The sequence below is a fragment of the Triticum aestivum genome, chromosome 7B (genome assembly GCF_018294505.1).
Source record: "Triticum aestivum cultivar Chinese Spring chromosome 7B, IWGSC CS RefSeq v2.1, whole genome shotgun sequence".
NCBI classification, from domain to species: Eukaryota; Viridiplantae; Streptophyta; class Magnoliopsida; order Poales; family Poaceae; genus Triticum; species Triticum aestivum.
Window position 1 is genome coordinate 168178896 of NC_057813.1, and position 21252 is coordinate 168200147.

Genomic DNA, 21252 nt, shown 5'->3' on the forward strand with positions numbered 1-21252 from the left:
AACTTGATGGCCGACTGCGCCGTCACCTTCCTCATTGCTTCCACCTCTGGCCACTTTGTGAACTTGTCGATTGCAACGTACAAGTACTCAAAGCCCCCGACGGCACGGGGAAAGGGGCCCAATATGTCGAGCCCCCAGAAAAAGAAGGGCCAGGAGAGAGGGATGGTTTGAAGGGCTTGAGCTGGTTGATGAAGCTTCTTTGAATGGAACTGGCATGCTTCACACTTGGTTACTAGTGTCGTCACATCCTGGAGGGCGGTGGGCCAGAAGAAGCCTTGCCGGAAAGCCTTGCCGGCAGGGGCTCTTGACCCTATGTGGGAACCACATATGCCTCCATGTATCTCCGCCAACAGCTCCAGTCCTTCCTCCCGGGAGATGCACTTCAATTTCACCCCATTTGGTCTCCTTCTTTACAACACACTGTCAACGAATTGATACAGAGCAGACCGACGGGCTACTCTTTCCGCCTCTTCCTTCTCCTCGGGAAGCTCTCCCACTTGGAGGAATCGGACAGTATGTTGCGCCCATGCCGGAGCTTGCGGCTTGACGGCAAGGACTAAAGGCACCTCTTCTGCCGCAGGGGCGGCCGTCTCTACGGCCATGGCCTCAGGCCCTGCCGGAGTTGGCAGCCCTGCGGCAAGGCTGGCTTCCACGGCAGTATCTTCACAAGTGGCCCAAGGAGGCTTGGAGGGGAAGTACTTGCCGGGGCCTAGCTTCCTCCGCTTGTTTTGCCTGGCTGATGGTTCGACGGATGGTTGAGTTAGTTGAAGCACAAAAGTACCTAGTTCCACAGGTAGCTTGAGGGCAGCGCGCTTTGACAAGTAGTCAGCGATGTCGTTCTCCGTCCAAGGGACGTGCTCCGCTTGTATACTGTCAAAGCATTCCTCCAGCTTTCTCACTTCATCCACGTAAGCTTCCATCAACGGGCTTTGGTAATCTTTGTTGACCTGCCTGGCGACGAGTTGCGAGGCGCCCCTGACGATGAGCTTTTTGACTCCGAGGTCCGCCTCGATCCTGAGACCGGCAAGCAAACCCCATACTCGGCGGTGTTATTGGTTGACATCTCCCGAGGAAAGTGCATTTGGATGACGTACTTGAGGTGCTCTCCGGTGGGTGCGACAAGCAGTACACCAGCACCGGCGCCTTGCAGCGAAAAGGCCCCATCAAAGTACATGATCCAGTTGGGTCTCGTTTCCTTGCCGGGGAGAGTGGTCTCCTGTACCTCTTCGTCGGGTGTCAAGGTCCATTCTACCATAAACTCCGCCAAGACTCTGCTCTGAATCGTCAAGGTACTTTCAAACTTTAAACCGAAATCGACAGCTCCAGGGCCCATTCCACGATCCTCCCCATTGCATCTAGGTTATGCAGCATCCGTTGCAATGGGAGGCGGGTGACCACGGTGATCTCGTGCGCTTGGAAGTAATAGTGCAGCTTCCTCGAGGCCATAAGGAGGCCGAAGAGCAATTTTTGCACACCTGAGTACCTCGACCTAGCTCCCTGTAAAAGGGAGCTGACGAAGTAAACCAGGTGCTGCACCATCTTCTTCCTTTGCGCCACTTCATCTGGCCGTGCGGGCCCTGCCGCACCAGCGTCAGCCCCTGCCGGGGACTCGGTCTTGCTGAGACAGATCCCTGCCGGGGACTCAGTCTCGTCGGGACCGAGCCCTGCCGGGGAGGGTTCTGGCCTGCTAACCGTTGACTCTACCGCTGCTGCTGTTTCTTCGTCGACCTCTCTCTGCGCCACCAATATGGCGCTAACCACTTGATTTGTTGCTGCCAGATATAGCAGCAACGGCTCTTGTGTTTTAGGCACAACCAGCACCGGGGCATAGGAGAGGTACTTCTTCAAGTCTTGCAACGCCGCCTCGGTCTCTGGGGTCCACTCCACTGGGGCCATCTTCTTCAGGATCTTGAAAAAGGGGAGGGCACGTTCCGCGGATTTGGAGATGAATCTGCTCATGGCGGCAACGCAGCCGGTGAGCCGACGCACGTCCTTGGTCCGTTTGGGTGCCTCAATCTACTCGATGGCCCTAATATTGTCTGGGTTTGCTTCAATCCCGCGCTATGACACAAAGAACCCGAGAAGCTGGCCGGATGGGACACCGAAGACACACTTCTCAGGCTTCAATTTGGGTTGATCCTGCGAAGGTTTCCAAATGTTTCCTCCAGATCTTGCACAAGTGTTGCTTTGTCCTTGGTTTTGACCACTATGTCATCCATATAAGCTTCCATATTTCTATGTAGCTAGGGTTCAAAACCAATTTGGACTTCTCTTGCAAATGTTGAGCCAGCACTCTTCAACCCGGAAGGCATCCGTAAAAGGCAATACGTACACATGGGGTGATGAATGCTGTCTTTTCCTCGTCTTATTTTGTCATGAAGATCTGGTGGTACCCTGAGTAGGCGTCGAGGAATGATAACAGGTCGCACCCAGCCGTCGAGTCAACAATCTGGTCGATGCACGGTAACGGGAAGGGATCCTTTGGACAAGCCTTATTGATGTCTGTGTAATCAATACACAGCCTCCACTTCCCGTTTGCCTTGCACACCACTACCGGATTGGCCAACCACGTCGGATGGAGTACTCCTCTTACCAAGCCTGCCGCCTCTAGCTTCCTGATCTCCTCCGTGATGAACTCTTGCCTCTCTAGAGCTTGCTTCCTGACCTTCTGCTTGACGGGCCGCGCATGAGGACAGACAACAAGATGGTGCTTAATCACTTCCCTGGGAATGTCGGGGATGTCGGAGGCTTGCCATGCAAACACATCGACATTCGCCCGCAAGAAAGTGACGAGCTCGCTTTCCTATTTGTTTTCAAGGGTGGAGCTTATGGTAAAAGCCCCACCCGTGCCGTCCTCCTTGACGGGCACCTTCTTGGTCTCCGGTGGTGCAGCTCTGGACTTCTAGCTCTTGCCGGCGAACCTCTCTGGCACGTCCTCAACGGGAGCGCAACACCCCGAAGAGGTGCGCTTGCCAGAGTGGGTGCGAGGGGTCTCACCGGTCTTCTTCCCTCCCGAGGCTCCGTCGGCAGGAGTAGGTGCCTTAGCGGCAGCTACTGCAACTGCTTCCCGGTAGAATTTGTCGGTGCAAACCAACGCATCTTTCTTGTCGGAGGGGACGGTGATGATGTCCATCGGCCCGGGCATCTTCAGCATGTTGTAGACATAGTGTGAAGCCACCATTAACTTGGCTAGTGCCGTGCGGCCGAGGATCCCATTGTAAGGCAAGGGGATCTCGGCTACATCAAAAACAATCCTCTCCGTCCCGTGGTTCAGCTCACCTCCGAAGGTCACGGGCAGCATGATCTTTCCCTTTGGCTGGCTCCTCCCCGGGTTAACCCATTGGAACGTGCTTGTCTCCTCGAGGTCTCCATCAGGGATCTGGAGCCTCTTGACCACAACAGGCGAGATCAAGTTCAGGCCGGCCCCACCGTCAACCAACATCTTTGTCACCTTGAGGTTGCGGTTGTTGGGTGTGCTGGACCATTTCAGCGGCTTCTGTGCGTCGAACGATGGCTCTATCGCTGTGATCTCATGCGCCCACTGCTTGAGCCGGCGGTGGGATGTATGCAGCGAGGCGCCACCATCAACGCACATGGCCTCTGTGGTTTCTGAAACTCGTGGTCACCGGACTCATCGTCCCCGTCATCATCATCGTCTTCCTGCTTCTTGTCACGGCCCCGGGCGGGCCTCTCCTGCTGACTATCTTTGCCGTGGCGGCCTCCTTAGCCGCCATGTTTCTTTCCGGATCCTTTGGCACCATCTTGGCCCTTCTCCTTGTCTCGCCGCTCATATTCGGCCTTCTGCTTCTCAGCGAGCAGCTCTACTTGCCGGCAGTTTTGGAGGTCATGGCCCTTGGTGCGGTGGATCTTGCAATACTTCCTGTCGGAGCCTCCTGGCTTGTCGGTAGCCGCCAAGGCCCGGCAAGCGACACACCCGGCAACCTCCTTGCCGGGGTTGTTCGGCTTGGTCTTCTTGGTGGCGCCGGTGTCGTCGGATCCCTCGATAGAAATCACGGCCTTGCTTTGCGCTTCCTGTTATGGTGCCGGCCCTTCTTCGCCGGGGTGGCGGTATTGCTAGTGGAGTCGGTTTCCGTGCCGGCATCTTCGCCGGGGTACTTCCTTCCCTCTTCAGCACGAGCGCATCGATCAGACAGAACATAAAGCTCGGCTACATCCTTGACCTTGTTCATCGCCAGCTCCTCGTGCATCTTGCGGTTGCGCACATTCTGGTGGAACACACTGATCACAGCGGCGGGATGAACATCGGGGATGTTGTACTGCACCCGGCTGAACCTTTGGATGTACTTGCGCAAGTTTTCTCCTTACTTCTGGGGGATGATGTGTAAATCACTCGCCTGGCCATGAGCTTGGTGACCTCCGGTAAAGGCGCCAACAAACTCATGGCATAGATCCGCCCAAGAAGAGATGGAGTCCATCGGCAAGTGCATCAACCATGACATAACATTAGGCTTGAGTGCCAACGGGAAGTAGTTGGCAAGCACCTTATCATTGCGGGCCCCAGCAGCTTGCATCGCGATGGTGTAGATGCTTAGGAACTCTGACGGGTGAGTCTTACCGTTGTACTTCTCGCCAACATCGGGCTTGAACATGCGGTGGGAGGGCCACTCGAACTGCCGCAGCTCATGGGTGAAGGAAGGATAACCCACCATGTAGGGTAGGCCACCATAGCCTCTCGGCGCTGGGTGGTCCGTAGCGGGCCCGGCCCGTCTGTCCGACTGGTGGCGCGCGTCACGTCGGCGCTCGATGGTGGTTCGAGCTTCCTCATGAGCCCGCTCCCGAAGGACTTGGCGCTGATCGCGGTTGGTTCGCGGGTCGGACGACGCGATGGAGATATCATCACGAGCATCATCATGACGGGTCGTCGCCTGCGGTGGCCGGTGCAGAGGAGGGGAGTACACCGTGGCCGCATCGCCTCCGGCTCGGCCCCCGCTGGCAGGCGGTGGCTCGACGGAGCGATGGCCCATGGGTCCCGCCGGTCGCAACTCATCATTGTTGGTGATGCCTACGAGGCTCCGGATGGTGGCCCTCCATTCGTCAAGCTTCTCCGCAATGGGAGGGAAGTCGAGAAGGAGCTGTGCGCGTGCCAGGGCTTCTGCTGGCGTGGGCGGCGGCAAGAGCTTGGTGGACCACGATGCGCTTCGACTTATAACCACGTTAGAAGGAGCCTCACCACGACTCTGCAGTCGTCCGCCACCCTTGTCGGTGCCTCGGCGCGCACGCTGGCCTCCCTCATCATGCGAAGGGCACATGGGTCTCTTCCCAGGGCGGCGCCCTGGGTCACCAGCGGGGCGGCGCTGCTCATCGCGCACGATCTGAGAAGAGCGTGCCGTGGGCGCTGGCGTTGGTGTCTTGGAGGTCGCCGCGCCATCGGTTGGCGGCATGAAGATGTCCCTAGAGGGCCCCGTGCTACCTGCGGGGGGTCCGACTCCGTCTCTGGGGCCGGCGCCGCGTGTCTTGTTGCCCGTCATAAAATCGACACCGCCCACTGGGTCTGGACTGCCAGGGCGATGTGGGTGTTTGCGGGTCGTGCCACCGGTTCTCTCCACGACTGGCCCGCTACTGGCTCGCACCAATGACGGCAGTCCGGTACCGGACGAAACGATCGCCGTGGTCGTCTTCTTCTTAGGAGCCATGGCGATGATGAACTGCTAGGCCAACTACTAGACCAGATTCTCGCAATTAGCGCCCCTACCTGGCGCGCCAAAGATGTCGGTGGGAAACGACACCTATGGGATCACAAGAATCCCTACTACGGTTGCGAGGCGCGGGATCGTGAGAAGAGCGGGACTAGTAAACAGCACAAGAGGGATTTACCCAGGTTCGGGCCGCAAAGATGCGTAAAACCCTACGATCCTGCTTTGGTGGATGTATTTAGTGTTCTGGAGCTCTTGAACTAGCTCTAGGTGCTGCCAGGTTCGAAAGAGCCAAATCCTTTTCTAGTGCACCATGGGCCTCCTTTTATAGGCGAAAGGGGCTGCCACAGTGGCACACAGGAAGTGGAAAGTGCTACAGCGTTGTGAGCTTATCGCTGGTATTACAGGACAAAATGCATTTAATGCGAGGCTTAGGTGTCCCTTCACTTTACCGGGGACGGGGATGAGGCCCGTCCCGTCCGTCGCCGCTCCTCCTTGCTTTCACACGCGCCCTGGCCAGCGATGCATGCGGTGCAATGTAGGCAGGCAGGCAGCTGAGGTGGCGCGGTGGTGGAGCCTCCACGAAGGGCTGCATGTTGCCACGCAGGTGCCTGCCCAGCTAGTTGGGTCTGCAACTGCATGTGAACGGCGGCGGGGACTTGGCTGGCATGGGCCTGGCAGTGGCCCTGCTGGCGCTCTTGGCGAGGGTCTTGCTGGGTGGCCCGGCAAGGGTCTTGCCGTGGCGCGCTGTCATCCTCGGCAAAGACCTTGCTGGGGGTTTTGTGGGCTTTCTCGGCAAGAACCCTGCCGAGGGTTGTTGCCTTCCAATCCTCATCTGATCTTGAATATTCTTTGTCTTCATAAAGATCTGCATGCCACCACGGAGGTGCCTCCCGAGCCCTATCCCAATGCGTTTGTTTAGAGTTGGTGGGCTCGAAGGTGGCTCGCTCCGTTGGTGTGGGTGAGCTGCCCCGGCAAGGGTCTTGCCGGGGTCGCTGAGGCTGCCCCGGCAATGGTCCATGCTGGGGAAACTTGCTTCGTCCATCCGGTCTGTGTGGTCTTGGTCCTTGTCATCGCTTTGTTTGCCTTGTACCTTCGGCTTCCCTCCGGCTTCCCTCTCCTACCCTGTTATGCGTGGCCGTGGCGGGTGGCTCTGACTGCCCGTGCACAAGTAAAGGGGTCAAAAGCAGAGCCCCTACTTTTGTACACCGACACTATGTCTTGCCGATCATTGGGAAAGTCCACCAAAGTCCACACTTTGTTCTCATACATGGATCCCATCTCAGATTTCATGGCCTCAAGCCATTTCGCTGAATCTGAGCTCATCATCGCTTCCTCATAGTTCGTAGGTTCATCATGGTCTAGTAACATGACTTCCAGAATAGGATTACCGTACCACTCTGGTGCGTACGGTACTCTGATTGACCTACGAGGTTCGGTAGTAACTCGATCTGAAGTTTCATGATCATCATCATTGGCTTCCTCACTAATCGTTGTAGGAATCACTGGAACTAATTTCTGTGATGAACTAGTTTCCAATTCGGGAGAAGGTACAATTACCTCATCAAGTTCTACTTTCGTCCCACTCACTTCTTTCAAGAGAAACTCCTTCTCTAGAAAGGATCCATTCTTAGCAACGAATATTTTGCCTTTAGATCTATGATAGAAAGTGTACCCAACAGTTTCCTTTGGGTATCCTATGAATAGCATTTCTCCAATTGGGTTCGAGCTTATCAGGTTGAAGCTTTTTCACATAAGCATCGTAGCCCCAAACTTTAAGAAATTATAGCTTAGGTTTGTTGTCAAACCATAGCTCATATGGTGTCGTCTCAACGGATATAGATAGTGTCCCGTTCAACGTGAATACAGCTGTCTCTAATACATAACCCCAAAACGATAGTGGTAAATCGTTAAGAGACATCATAGATTGCACCATATCTAATAAAGTGCGGTTATGACGTGCGGACACACCATTAGGCTGTGGTGTTCCAGGTGGCGTGAGCTATGAAACTATTCCACATTGTTTTAAATGAAGGCCAAACTCGTAACTCAAATATTCTCCTCCATGATCAGATCGTAGAAACTTTATTTTCTTGTTACGATGATACTCCACTTCACTCTGAAATTCTTTGAACTTTTCAAATGTTTCAGACTTGTGTTTCATTAACTAGATATACCCATATCTGCTCAAATCATAACGTGTGAATACATAGGTCAGAAAATAACGATACTCGCACGAGCCTCAACACTCATTTGTTGGAAATATGCCCTAGAGGAAATAATAAAATGGTTATTATTATATTTCCTTGTTCATGATAATTGTCTGTTATTCATGCTATAATTGTGTTATCCGGAAATCGTAATACACGTGTGAATACATAGACCACAACATGTCCCTAGTGAGCCTCTAGTTGACTAGCTCGTTGATCAACAGCTAGTCATGGTTTCCTGACTATGGACATTGGATGTCATTGATAACGGGATCACATCTTTAGGAGAATGATGTGATGGACAAGACCCAATCCTAAGCATAGCTCAAGATCGTGTAGTTTGTTTTGCTAGAGCTTTTCCAAATGTCAAGTATCATTTCCTTAGAGCATGAGATTGTGCAACTCCCGGATACCGTAGGAGTGCTTTGGGTGTGCCAAACGTCACAGCGTAACTGGGTGACTATAAAGGTGCACTACGGGTATCTAAGAAAGTGTCTGTTGGGTTAGCACGAATCGAGACTGGGATTTGTCACTCCGTATGACGGAGAGGTATCTCTGGACCCACTCGGTAATGCATCATCATAATGAGCTCAATGTGACCAAGTGTTTGGTCATGGGATCATGCATTACGGTACGAGTAAAGTGACTTGCCGGTAACGAGATTAAACGAGGTATTGGGATACCAACGATCGAATCTCGGGCAAGTAACGTACCTATTGACAAAGGGAATTGTATACGGGATTGATTCAATCCTCGACATCATGGTTCATCCGATGAGATCATCGAGGAGCATGTGGGAGCCAACATGGGTATCCAGATCCCGCTGTTGGTTATTGACTGGAGAGTCGTCTCGGTCATGTCTGCATGTCTCCCGAACCCGTAGGGTCTACACACTTAAGGTTCGGTGATGCTAGGGTTGTTGAGATATTAGTATGCGGTAACTGAAAGTTGTTCGGAGTCCCGGATGAGATCTCAAACGTCACGACGAGGGGTCACCGGTATTGTACCGGGACCACCGGAAGGGTCCCGGGGGTCCATCGGGTGGGGCCACCTATCCCGGAGGGCCCCATGGGCTGAAGTGGGAGGGGAACCAGCCCCTGGTGGGCTGGTGCGCCCCCCTGCCCCCTCCCCCCCTTGCGCCTAGGGTTGGAAACCCTAGGGTGGGGGCGCCTCCACCTGGTTTGGGGGGCAAGTTTCCCCCCTGGCCGCCGCCCCCCTTGGAGATTGGATCTCCTAGGGCCGGCGCCCCCCTCTAGGGGCCCTATATATAGTAGGGGAGGGAGGGCAGCCGCAACCCAAGTCTCTGGCGCCTCCCTCTCCCTCTGCACAACCTCTCCCTCTCGTAGAGCTTGGCGAAGCCCTGCCGAGATCGCTGCTGCATCCACCACCACGCCGTCGTGCTGCTGGATCTCCATCAACCTCTCCTTCCCCTTACTGGATCAAGAAGGAGGAGATGTCTTCCCCCAACCGTACGTGTGTTGAATGCGGAGGTGTTGTCCGTTCAGCACTAGGATCATCGGTGATTTGGATCACGACGAGTACGACTCCCTCAACCCCGTTCTCTTGAACGCTTCCGCTCGCGATCTACAAGGGTATGTAGATGCACTCCTCTCTCTTGTTGCTAGATGAACTCCATAGATTGATCTTGGTGAAGCGTAGAATTTTTTTTATTTTCTGCAACGTTCCCCAACAGTGGCATCATGAGCTAGGTCTATGTGTAGTTTCTATGCACGAGTAGAACACAAACTTGTTGTGGGCGTAGATGTTGTCAATTTTCTTGCCACTACTAGTCTTATCTTTCTTCGGCGTCATCGTGGGATGAAGCGGCCCGGACCGACCTTACACGTACGCTCACGTGAGACAGGTTCCACCGACTGACATGCACTTGTTGCATAAGGTGGATAGCGGGTGTCTGTCTCTCCCACTTTAGTTCGAGCGGATTCGATGAAAAGGGTCCTTATGAAGGGTAAATAGAAATTGGCATATCACGTTGTGGTTTTACGTAGGTAAGAAAACGTTCTTGCTAGAACCCTATTGCAGCCACATAAAATATGCAACAACCATTAGAGGACGTCTAACTTGTTTTTGCAGCATATGCCTTGTGATGTGATATGGCCAAAAGTTGTGATGAATGATATATATGTGATGTATGAGATCATGTTCTTGTAATAGGAATCACGACTTGCATGTCGATGAGTATGACAACCGGCAGGAGCCATAGGAGGTGTCTTAATTATTGTATGACCTGCGTGTCAATGATTGAACGCCATGTAATTACTTTACTTTATTGCTAAACCGTTAGCCATAGTAGTAGAAGTAATAGTTGGTGAGCAACTTCATGGAGACACGATGATGGAGATCATGATGATGGAGATCATGATGATGGAGATCATGGTGTCATGCCGCTGATGAAGATGATCATGGCGCCCCGAAGATGGAGATCAAAGGAGCTATATGATATTGGCCATATCATGTCACTATTTGATTGCATGTGATGTTTATCATGTTTTACATCTTATTTTCTTAGAACGATGGTAGCTTAAATAAGATGATCCCTCACGATAATTTCAAGAAAGTGTTCCCCCTAACTGTGCACCATTGCGAAGGTTCGTTGTTTCGAAGCACCACGTGATGATCGGGTGTGATAGATCCTAACGTTCGAATACAACGGTTGTAAGCCAGATTTACACACGCAATACACTTCGGTTGACTTCACGAGCCTAGCATGTATAGACATGGCCTCGGAACACGGAAGACCGAAAGGTCGAGCATGAGTCGTATAGAAGATACGATCAACATGAAGATGTTCACCAATGTCGACTAGTCCGTCTCACGTGATGATCGGACACGGCCTAGTTGATTCGGATCATCTTTCACTTAGATGACTAGAGGGATGTCTGTCTGAGTGGGAGTTCATTGAATAATTTGATTAGATGAGCTTAATTATCATGAACTTACTCTAAAATCTTTACAAAAATGTCTTGTAGATCAAATGGCCAACGCTCATGCCAACCTCAACTTCAACGCGTTCCTAGAGAAAACCAAGCTGAAAGATGATGGCAGCAACTATACGGACTGGTTCCGGAACCTGAGGATCATCCTCATAGCTGCAAAGAAAGATTATGTCTTAGAAGCACCGCTAGGTGAAGCACCCATCCTAGAGAACCAAGACGTTATGAATGCTTGGCAGTCTCGTGCTGATGATTACTCCCTCGTTTAGTGTGGCATGCTTTACAGTTTAGAACCGGGGCTCCAAAAGCGTTTTGGGCAACACGGAGCATATGAGATGTTCGAAGAGCTGAAAATGGTTTTCCAAACTCATGCCCGGGTCGAGAGATATTAAGTCTCCGACAAGTTCTTCAGTTGTAAGATGGAGGAAAATAGTTCTGTCAGTGAGCACATACTCAAAATGTCTGGCTTGCACAACCGCTTGACTCGGCTGGGAGTTAATCTCCCGGATGACGCGGTTATTGACAGAATCCTTCAGTCGCTTCCACCGAGCTACAAGAGCTTTGTGATGAACTTCAATATGCAGGGGATGGAAAAGACCATTCCTGAGGTATATTCAATGCTGAAATCAGCGGAGGTAGAGATCAAGAAGGAACATCAAGTGTTGATGGTGAATAAAACCACTAAGTTCAAGAAAGGCAAGGGTAAGAAGAACTTCAAGAAGGACGGCAAGGGAGTTGCTGCGCCCGGTAAGCCAGTTGCCGGGAAGAAGCCAAAGAATGGAGCCAAGCCTGAGACTGAGTGCTTTTATTGCAAGGGAAGCGGACACTAGAAGCAGAACTGCCCCAAATACTTAGCGGACAAGAAGGCCGGCAACACCAAAGGTATATGTGATATACATGTAATTGATGTGTACCTTACCAGTACTCCTAGTAGCTCCTGGGTATTTGATACCGGTGCGGTTGCTCATATTTCTAACTCAACGCAGGAGCTGCGGAATAAGCAGAGACTGGCGAAGGACGAGGTGACGATGCGCGTCGGGAATGGTTCCAAGGTCGATGTGATCGCCGTCGGCACGCTACCTCTACATTTACCTACGGGATTAGTTTTAAACCTCAATAATTGTTATTTAGTGCCATCTTTGAGCATGAACATTGTATCTGGATCTCGTTTAATATGAGATGGCTACTCATTTAAATCCAAGAATAATGGTTGTTCTATTTATATGAGAGATATGTTTTATGGTCATGCCCCGATGGTCAATGGTTTATTCTTAATGAATCTCGAATGTGATGTTACACATATTCATAGTGTGAATACCAAAAGATGTAAAGTTGATAACGATAGTCCCACATACTTGTGGCACTGCCGCCTTGGTCACATTGGTGTCAAGCGCATGAAGAAGCTCCATGCTGATGGACTTTTAGAGTCTCTCGATTATGAATCATTTGATACATGCGAACCATGCCTCATGGGCAAAATGACCAAGACTCCGTTCTCCGGAACAATGGAGAGAGCAACCAACTTATTGGAAATCATACATATTGATGTGTGTGGTCCAATGAGCGTTGAGGCTCGCGGAGGATATCATTATGTTCTCACTCTCACTGATGACTTAAGTAGATATGGGTATGTCTACTTGATGAAACACAAGTCTGAGACCTTTGAAAAGTTCAAGGAATTTCAGAATGAGGTAGAGAATCAACGTGACCGAAAGATAAAGTTCTTACGATCAGATTGTGGAGGAGAATATTTAAGTCACGAATTTGGTACGCACTTAAGGAAATGTGGAATCATTTCACAACTCATGCCGCCTGGAACACCTCAGCGTAACGGTGTGTCCGAACGTCGTAATCGCACTTTATTGGATATGGTGCGATCTATGATGTCTCTTACCGATTTACCGCTATCTTTTTGGGGATACGCTCTAGAGACAGCTACATTCACTTTAAATAGGGCACCATCTAAATCCGTTGAGACAACACCGTATGAATTATGGTTTGGGAAGAAACCTAAGCTGTCGTTTCTAAAAGTTTGGGGATGCGATGCTTATGTCAAGAAACTTCAACCTGAAAAGCTCGAACCCAAGTCGGAAAAATGCGTCTTCATAGGATACCCTAAGGAAACCATTGGGTATACCTTCTACCTCAGATCCGAAGGCAAGATTTTTGTTGCCAAGAACGGGTCCTTTCTGGAGAAAGAGTTTCTCTCGAAAGAAGTAAGTGGGAGGAAAGTGGAACTTGATGAAGTACTACCTCTTGAACCAGAAAGTAGCGCAGCTCAGGAAGATGTTCCTGTGGTGCCTGCACTGACTAGAGAGGAAATTAATGATGATGATCAAGGTGCTTCGGATCAAGTTACTACTGAACTTCGTAGGTCCACAAGGACACGTTCCACACCAGAGTGGTATGGCAACCCTGTCCTGGAAATCATGTTGTTAGACAATGGTGAACCTTCGAACTATGAAGATGCGATGGCGGGCCCAGATTCCAACAAATGGCTTGAAGCCATGCAATCCGAGATAGGATCCATGTATGAAAACAAAGTATGGACTTTGACAGACTTGCCCGATGATCGGCGAGCGATAGAAAACAAATGGATCTTTAAGAAGAAGACGGACGCGGATGGTAATGTTACCATCTATAAAGCTCGACTTGTCGCTAAGGGTTATCGACAAGTTCAAGGGGTTGACTACGATGAGACATTCTCTCCCGTAGCGAAGCTAAAGTCCATCTGAATCATGTTAGCAATTGCCGCATACTATGATTATGAGATATGGCAAATGGACGTCAAAACGGCATTCCTTAACGGCTATCTTAAGGAAGAACTGTATATGATGCAGCCGGAAGGTTTTGTCGACCCTGAGAATGCAAACAAGGTATGCAAACTCCAGCGATCCATTTATGGGCTGGTGCAAGCATCTCGGAGTTGGAACATTCGATGATCAAAGCGTTTGGGTTTATGAAGACTTATGGAGAAGCCTGCGTTTACAAGAAAGTGAGTGGGAGCTCTGTAGCATTTCTCATATTATATGTAGATGACATACTTTTGATGGGAAATGATATAGAACTTTTGGACAACATTAAGGCCTACATGAATAAGTGTTTTTCAATGAAGGACCTTGGAGAAGCTGCTTACATACTAGGCATCAAGATCTATAGGGATAGATCGAGACGCCTCATAGGTCTTTCACAAAGCACATACCTTGATAAGATATTGAAGAAGTTCAATATGGATCAGTCTAAGAAGGGGTTCTTGCCTATGTTGCAAGGTGTGAAATTGAGCTCAGCTCAATGCCCGACCACGGAAAAAGATAGAGAAAAGATGAGTGTCATCCCCTATGCCTCAGCTATAGGGTATATTATGCATGCCATGCTCTGTACCAGACCTGATGTAAACCTTGCCTTAAGTTTGGTAGGAAGGTACCAAAGTAATCCCGGCACGGAACACTGGACAGCGGTCAAGAACATCCTAAAGTACCTGAAAAGGACTAAGGATATGTTCGTTTATGGAGGTGACGAAGAGCTCGTCGTAAAGGGTTACGTCGACGCTAGCTTCGACACAGATCTGGATGACTCTAAGTCACAAACCAGATACGTGTATATTTTGAATGGTGGGGCCGTAAGCTGGTGCAGTTGCAAGCAAAGCATCATGGCGGGATCTACATGTGAAGCAGAGTACATGGCAGCCTCGGAGGCAGCGCATGAAGCAATCTGGGTGAAGGAGTTCATCACCGACCTAGGAGTCATACCCAATGCGTCGGGGCCGATCACACTCTTCTGTGACAACACTGGAGCTATTGCACTTGCCAAGGAGCCCAGGTTTCACAAGAAGACCAGGCACATCAAGCGTCGCTTCAACTCCATTCGTGAAAATGTTCAAGATGGAGACATTGATATTTGTAAAGTACATACGGACCTGAATTTAGCAGATCCATTGACTAAATCTCTCCCTAGAGCAAAACATGATCAACACCAGAACTCTATGGGTGTTCGATTCATCACAATGTAACTAGATTATTGACTCTAGTGCAAGTGGGAGACTGTTGGAAATATGCCCTAGAGGCAATAATAAAATGGTTATTATTATATTTCCTTGTTCATGATAATTGTCTGTTATTCATGCTATAATTGTGTTATCCGGAAATCGTAATATGCGTGTGATTACATAGACCACAACATGTCCCTAGTGAGCCTCTAGTTGACTAGCTTGTTGATCAACAAATAGTCATGGTTTCCTGACTATGGACATTGGATGTCATTGATAACGGGATCACATCATTAGGAGAATGATGTGATGGACAAGACCCAATCCTAAGCATAACTCAAGATCGTGTAGTTCGTTTTGCTAGAGCTTTTCCAAATGTCAAGTATCATTTCCTTAGACCATGAGATTGTGCAACTCCCGGATACCGTAGGAGTGCTTTGGGTGCGCCAAACGTCACAACGTAATTGGGTGACTATAAAGGTGCACTATGGGTATCTCCGAAAGTGTCTGTTGGGTTAGCACGAATCGAGACTGGGATTTGTCACTCCGTATGACGGAGAGGTATCTCTGGGCCCACTCGGTAATGCATCATCATAATGAGCTCAATGTGACCAAGTGTCTGGTCACGTGATCATGCATTACGCTACGAGTAAAGTGACTTGCCGGTAACGAGATTAAACGAGGTATTGGGATACCGACGATCGAATCTCGGGAAAGTAACGTACTGATTGACAAAGGGAATTGTATACGGGATTGATTCAATCCTCGACATCGTGGTTCATCCGATGAGATCATCGAGGAGCATGTGGGAGCCAACATGGGTATCCAGATCCCACTATTGGTTATTGACCGGAGAGTTGTCTCGGTCATGTCTGCATGTCTCCCGAACCCGTAGGGTCTACACACTTAAGGTTCGGTGACGCTAGGGTTGTTGAGATATTAGTATACGGTAACCCGAAAGTTGTTCGGAGTCCCGGATGAGATCCTGGACGTCACGAGGAGTTCCGGAATGGTCCGGAGGTGAAGAATTATATATAGGAAGTCAGGTTTCGGCCATCGGGAAAGTTTCGGGGGTCACCAGTATTGTACCGGGACCACCGGAAGGGTCCCGGGGGTCCACCGGGTGGGGCCACCTATCCCGGAGGGCCCCATGGGCTGAAGTGGGAGGGGAACCAGCCCCTGGTGGGCTGGTGCACCCCCCCTTGCCCCCCTGCGCCTAGGGTTGGAAACCCTAGGGGTGGGGGCGCCTCCACCTGGCTTGGGGGGCAAATTTCCCCCCTGGCCGCCGCCCCCCCTTGGAGATTGGATCTCCTAGGGCCGGCGCCCCCCTAGGGGCCCTATATATAGTGGAGGGAGGGAGGGAAGCCGCACACCAAGTCTCTGGCGCCTCCCTCTCCCTCTGCACCATCTCTCCCTCTCGTAGAGCTTGGCGAAGCCCTGCCAAGATCGCTGCTGCATCCACCACCACGCCATCGTGCTGCTGGATCTCCATCAACCTCTCCTTCCCCTTGCTGGATCAAGAAGGAGGAGACGTCTTCCCCAACCGTACGTGTGTTGAACACGGAGGTGCTATCCGTTCAGCACTAGGATCATCGGTGATTTGGATCACGACGAGTACGACTCCCTCAACCCCGTTCTCTTGAACGCTTCCGCTCGCGATCTACAAGGGTATGTAGATGCACTCCTCTCTCGTTGCTAGATGAACTCCATAGATTGATCTTGGTGAAGCGTAGAGTTTTTTTATTTTCTGCAACGTTCCCCAACATCATTGGACCGCATACATCGGTATGTATTATTTCCAATAAGTCGTTAGCTCGTTCCATTGTTCTGGAGAATGGAGTTTTGGCCATATTGCCCATAAGGCACGGTTCGCAAGTATAAAATGATTCATAATCAAGTGATTCCAAAAGTCCATCTGCATGGAGTTTCTTCATGCGCTTTACACCGGTATGACCCAAACGGCAGTGCCACAAATACGTTGCACTATCATTATCAACTTTGCATCTTTTGGCATCAATATTATGAATATGTGTATCACTACGATCGAGATTCAATAAACCATTAACATTGGGTGTATGACCATAGAAGGTTTTGTTCATGTAAACAGAATAACAATTATTCTCTGTCTTAAATGAATAACCATATTGCAATAAACATGATCTAATCATATTCATGCTTAACGCAAACACCAAATAACATTTATTTAGGTTCAACACTAATCCCGAAAGTATAGGGGGTGTGCGATGATGATCATATCAATCTTGGAACCACTTCCAACATACATCATCACTTCACCCTCAACTAGTCTCTATTTATTCCGCAACTCCTGTTTCGAGTTACTAATCTTAGCAACTGAACAAGTATCAAATACCCAAGTGTTACTTACGAGCACTAGTAAGGTACACATCAAGAACATGTATATCAAATATACCTTTGTTCACTTTGCCGTCCTTCTTATCCACCAAATATTTGGGGTAAATCCACTTCCAGTGACCATTTCCTTTGCAGTAGAAGCACTTAGTTTCAGGCTTAGGTCCAGCCTTGGGCTTCTTCACGGGAGTGACAACTTGCTTGCCATTCTTCTTGAAGTTCCCTTTCTTTCCCTTTGCCCTTGTCTTGAAACTAGTGATCTTGTTTAATCATCAACACTTGATGCTTTTTTCTTGATTTCTACCTTCGTTGATTTCAACATCATGAAGAGCTCGGGGATCGGTTTTGTCATCCCTTGCATATTATAGTTCATCACGAAGTTCCAGTAACTTGGTCATGGTGACTAGAGAACTCTGTCAATCACTATCTTATCTGGAATATTAACTACCACTTCATTCAAGTGATTGTAGTACCCAGACATTCTGAGCACATGCTCACTAGCTGAGCTATTCTCCTCCATCTTTTAGGCGAAGTACTTGTCAGAGGTCTCATACCTCTGGACACGAGTATGAGTCTGAAATACCAATTTTAGTTCTTGGAATATCTCATATGCTCCATGGCATTCAAAACGTTTTTTAAGTCTCGGTTCTAAGCCGTGAAGCATGGCGCACTAAACTATCAAGAACTCATCATATTGAGCTAGCCAAATGTTCATAATGTCTGCATCTGCTCCTGCAATAGGTCTGTCACCTAGCGGTGAATCAAGGACATAATTCTTCTTTGCAGCAATGAGGATAAACCTCAGATCACGGACCCAGTCTGCATTTTTGCTACTAACATCTTTCAACTTAGTTTTCTCTAGGAACATATAAAAGCATAAGGGAGATAAAACGCAAGTTATTGATCTACAACATAATTTGCAAATACTATCAGGACTAAGTTCATGAAAAATTAAAGTTCAATTACTAAAGAACTCCCACTTTGATAGACATCGCTCTAGTCATCTAAATGATCATGTGATCCATATCAACTAAACCATGTCTGATCATCACGTGAGATGAAGTAGTTTTCAATGGTGAACATCTCTATGTTGATCATATCTACTATATGATTCACGTTCGACCTTTCGGTCTCAGTGTTTCGAGGCCATATCTGCATATGCTAGGCTTGTCAAGTTTAACCCGAGTATTCTGCAGGTGCAAAACTGGCTTGCACCCATTGTATGTGAACGTAGAGCTTATCACACCCGATCATCACGTGGTGTCTCGGCACGATGAACTGTAGCAACGGTGCATACTCAGGGAGAACACTTATACCTTGAAATTTAGTGAGGGGTCATCTTATAATGCTACTGTCATACTAAGCAAAATAAGATGCATAAAAGATAAACATCACATGCAATCAAAATAGGTGACATGATATGGCCATCATCATCTTGTGCCTTTGATCACCATCTCCAAAGCACCGTCATGATCTCCATTGTCACCGGCTTGACACCTTGATCTCCATCATAGCATCGTTGTCGTCTCGCCAACTATTGCTACTACGACTATCGCTACCGCTTAGTGATAAAGTAAAGCAATTACATGGCGATTGCATTTCATACAATAAAGCGACAACCATATGGCTCCTGCCAGTTGCCGATAACTTTGTTACAAAACAAGATCATCTCATACAACAATTTATATCACATCATGTGTTGACCATATCACATCACAACATGCCCTGCAAAAACAAGTTAGACGTCCTCTACTTTGTTGTTGCAAGTTTTACGTGGCTGCTACAGGCTTCTAGCAAGAACCGTTCTTACCTACGCATTAAAACCATAATGATTTTTCGTCAAGTGTGTTGTTTTAACCTTCAACAAGGATCGGCCGTAGTCATGAAGAAAGCAATAGCAATAAAACTTATCGATCATTATGCTAAGCTAACAGATGGTTCTTGTCCATCACATCATTCTCTAATGATGTGACCCCGTTCATCAAATGACAACACATGTCTGTGGTCAGGAAACATAACCATCTTTGGTTAACGAGCTAGTCAAGTAGAGGCATACTAGGGACACCTTGTTCTTGTTTATGTATTCACACATGTACTAAGTTCTGGTTAATACAATTCTAGCATGAATAATAAACGTTTATCGTGATATAAGGAAATATAAATAACAACTTTATTATTGCCTCTAGGGCATATTTCTTTCATGGTGTGGCTGTCTGGCACTGATCAGGGATGCGTTCGTGGATGTTTAGGGGGGATGGATTTGCCCAGTCCAAGTGTAGATGCACTTGTAGGTCTTTCTATACCGTTTGTCAAGTGAATCGATTTGAAACAAAAAAATGTGTTGGCTCAAATCAGATGCCAATATATGTTCTCATTCTATTGATTTGTTTTGTGTTGATTGGATCATATCAGTATGATGCTACGTGGCTTTGAGAGTCTATCTCAACGTAAGCAAGAAATAGCAGGTGGTCCACTCATGAGGCAAGGGCCCGAGTTCGAATCCCCGAGGCTGCACCATTCCGTGTTTGTATTTCTTTCTCTTCCCCACTGACAGGTGGGACCAACACATAAAGAGAGCGTTAATTTGTGCCTCGTAGGCATAACTAACAGAGAGTTAACGGTGAGTGAGGGAAGTGTACTCAAATGTACATTAAACATAAGTTGTAGGACTAATTTTTTTCATTTTTTCAACTTTATGTATGAATCTGTACCTGTCATATAAATTCATGCATCGAGGTGCAGTAAACTCTTATAAGTTCTACAATACATATCTTTTTAGGTGATTTTTTAATTAAAGAAGGGGGCTTGAATAGCAAAAGGTGGCATGGTTTACATAACTAGGGAAGCACACATGGATTATTTCAACTCAAGGATATCATCAAGCGGATGAACACCATCTTGATATGCCTATCAAAAAAGACGGAAACATATTGATGTGCCTATTGAACTAGCTTTTTTTTAGAGAAAAGGCAGGAGCCCGACTTTATAAATAAAGCCACCAGGCAGAGTACATCACCAGCACCTGACACCCAAACAGAGTTTAAACACCAAGGAAGTTAAGTAGCATTACAAGGCCACCAGCCTCACATGGCACGCAGGCCAGCATAGAACTAGATATCGTAAAAAAGAAGATCAGGAAGTCGTCCTCAAAGATCGACGAAGAAGGGCAGACGCCGTAGATTTCATCTTGGATTGCATGGCGTCGAAAGCCTGGAGGTCCCCCTCTTTAGTCAATAATCTCCACTGCTGCAAAAAACCATTGGCTTTAAATAAGCAATTGACAGGGTTAGCCGGAAAGATACGCTCAATCGAGAACTTATTCCTAGTAGTCCACAACGACCACCCTATCGCAGCCCAGCCAACTAAGAAAACCCTTTTAGATTGTCCAGATAAGAGATTGACACACTGCCTCAGGTCTTCAAAGGAGGAGGGGAACCAGTTAACATGCAGCCAAAGTCTGATGCAGCACCACATAAGTTTCGCTAAGGAGCAATGAAAAAAATATGTTCGGTGTTCTCCAGCGCCCCACATAACACGCATCTATCGGAACCCGGCCCGTTCCTTTTCTTAATCTGGTCAGCCGCCGGAAGCTTACCGCGAACAGCTTGCCAAAGAAAGATCTTGATCTTAGGTGGGATTCGAGCCGACCAGATATCTTTGAACTTGACCGAGTGTCCACCAGGGATAAGCTTAGAATAGGCCGATTTAACCGAGAAGCGCCCCGAGGAGGAAAGGGGCCACACCACGGAGTCCTCTTCCTCCGAGAGCAGGGGGAAGCAAGCAGTAAGGCGCTGCCAATCTTCCAACTCTACAGGGGAAAGAGAACGCCGAAAATCTAAAACCCAACCCTTAGCCGAGAGCTCAAAGATAGAAATCTCAGCATCATCACAGTAAGAGAACAAAGCCGGAAAAGCAACCGCCAGCGTGGAATCCCCGACCCACCAATCAAGCCAAAACCGAGTGGACTTACCGTTCCTGACAACAAACTTGACAAGGGACCGAAAAATCGGCCGGACTTTAACCAGTTGACGCCAGAATTGAGACCCACCAGAAGCAGGAGCAAACATAGGGCTCGAGGAGGG